We start from the raw sequence: 2,641 nt of genomic DNA on the forward strand, positions 1-2,641 counted from the left end.
GGAAAGTTTGAAATACCCACTTAAAAGTAGTCCACTGTCTCATCATGCAGGAAAGCACATCGAAAGGCAACTTTGTCCATGTCCTGTGATTCCAACAAATGGTGCAAAAGGTAAGTTGTATCGGTTGGTCATATATGTCGTGTCAAAACTTACACATTCTTCCATAATCTGCATAATATTTCATAGAAGAATAGTCTGTCCAGAACAAGCTTCTCACTCTCTTGTCCTCATCTAAATCAAACTTGTAAAAGAAAGATGGATCCTCAGTTTGTTTCTTTCTGAAATAATCCAGTACTTGTGTCATATCTGATCCTTTAACTTCTCTGTTGAGCCTTGTCCTGTAGTTGCTGATATCTTTCTTTTTCATCGGTAGAGCTGTAAGCCCCCCTCTAAGATACGATAGAATAGAAACCATCTTCCTAGTTGGGATATTGTTATCGTTTAGAGTCTTGATAAGTCTTTTTTCCATTTCTGTCATATACTTGTGACCAAAAAATAGCTGATCCCTGTCTCCAGGGCATAGCTCATGATTATGCTCCAAATCAAGAGTTTTAACCTTCCATACACCTCCTTCTTCTTTCACCATCATAACACAAGGACAATCTGACTTCTGCTGAACATTTGTTTTCCTTCTCCTTACCGGTTTCTTTCCAACATCCTTAGTCTACTTCAGCTTCTTCTTGCTCTAAACACTTTGGTTCCTTTTCTTTTCCTTGATGAGTGCATCTCATTGTCACTTTGACTACCTCATTATTTCTCTTCTTACTTTGAGTTCTTGTCGTATGTGTTATGGCAACTTGAAATCTGGCTAGGAACGCATAGAAGTTGAAGAAATGGTGAGCATCATCCCTACTCTTAAATTCCATCGATAGCTATGGGGTGTACTTGCTGTTGATTGGTGCATTGTTGCCTTCAGATGCTGCAACCTGCTCATATTTTATGAATTCTTCAATCTCTTCCTCCATCAGTTCCTAGCTGCCATTTACATGTTCATTATCATCTATTACTGTTGATGTAATATCTGAACTTGTTGGTTCTACTGCTATGATCCTCAAGTCATTTTCTCCCATTGTTGGTTGGTCATCTTGATTTTCATGCTGCACCTATAAATATATTAGCAACAGTCTTAGTTTCTGAGTAATGTCATTTATAATACAAATATTTTTTTCAGTGTGGATAGAAATAGTTGAAGAGATCATTTTTATGTACCTCATCAATGTCCATGTTATTGAATACATCAGTTTGCTAATGGTATTGTTGAATTTCAGATCTATTATCATCAGCTATGCTTGTCGTTGCTCCATCATCATCAGCGACGATTGCCATTTCTCCATCCTGTTTTTGCAAAGATAAGTTTTACTTTGATGTCAGTACATATTTGTATTGCTTATAAATGTAATCAAATTGGCTCATCTGTCTGTATCTACCTCATATGACAGCCTTGACTCTGATATTGACCAGTCACTTTGTAGTCCAAAGATTCCATCCAGATCTTCAAGTCTCATATTCTGTTTTATTTGTTTGATAATGAGAATGGTTACCATTTATAATATAACACAACTAGTTTGACAAGCATATATAATATAGTTTTACCTTCATTCCTGTCATTTCCAAGTATCATCTTTGTTAATGATCCTTGCATCTCTTCATGTTGCTGCAAGTTTATAATGAAGCATTGAAATTAAAGTACTTGTTATGCTGATATTACATTGCACATATGTGTGTAATTTACATATGTCTGAATTGTAATTTTTGTGTACTGGTATTATAAATTTTACCTGCGTATTCCAGTCAGTCTGATTATCTTCCTGAGAGTTCCTGATCATGTTCCATCATAAGTTCAGTGTAGCCTCCCTGCATTGAAATATATTTTAGTCGAAAAACAACCTTCTTATGTTGGCATTTTTTTATTCTAAGCAATGATTTTGCTCACCTTTTTGTATCTATAGGTATTTGAAAGGTCACTGGAACAATTTGTGCCTGCAAATATTTGGTAAGGAGCTGACTGCACTTCCTTAATTGCTTCTAGTGACTTCACTAATGTTGGATAATCATCACATCTACTTGTTGTGACATACATATTATTCTGCTTCATAAAAAAAGCAAGCAGCTGAGTACTTACATAGTTTTTTATTGCATCATTGAATTGTGTTTCTTACCTCAAGTAGTTGATCAAACTCGACTGGTGCTTGTATTAGTTGCATAAGGGAAGCAATTGAAACCTGCAAGAAAATGAAGAAGCCATTAGTTCTCATTTATTTATTGTTTGTGTCAACTGTTTTGAATTAGGAGTAATTTTACATCATTGTTGCTTTCTTCTTGGCGAATCATTTCCTCATAATTCTGAATCTGATATTGTTCCTCTGACATTTCCTGCTGCCTTGTTCTTCTTTGTAGATTCATGTTCTGTTATAACATCTAGATTTTATGTTTTGACAGTTAGAAGGTTTCTCATCATTACATATTCCATGCATCTAACACACATAAGGAGATTGGATTCAAATGATCGGTGTACTAACCTTGGCTATTGAGGTTTGTGGTTCCTCTTCGATCTGATCTCTGCCCCTTTGCCCTGCTTTGCGTGTATAAGTTGCATGAGCCGGATCTTTAAATTGTATACATGTACAGTATAATTGTATTA

General features: G+C 35.5%; 1 long non-coding RNA gene across 1 annotated transcript; it reads right to left on the bottom strand.

Annotated features, from left to right (window-relative positions):
• Positions 1 to 1,953: 1,953 nt before the first annotated feature.
• Positions 1,954 to 2,416, bottom strand: LOC136529472 (uncharacterized). The gene is made up of 3 exons (XR_010777330.1): positions 2,302 to 2,416; positions 2,160 to 2,222; positions 1,954 to 2,086 (listed from the first exon to the last, which is right to left on the bottom strand). It is a non-coding gene; the product is annotated as an uncharacterized lncRNA (long non-coding RNA).
• Between the last annotated feature and the right edge of the window lie 225 nt (positions 2,417 to 2,641).

The sequence above is a fragment of the Miscanthus floridulus genome, chromosome 19 (assembly GCF_019320115.1).
Source record: "Miscanthus floridulus cultivar M001 chromosome 19, ASM1932011v1, whole genome shotgun sequence".
In the NCBI taxonomy this organism is placed as follows: domain Eukaryota; kingdom Viridiplantae; phylum Streptophyta; class Magnoliopsida; order Poales; family Poaceae; genus Miscanthus; species Miscanthus floridulus.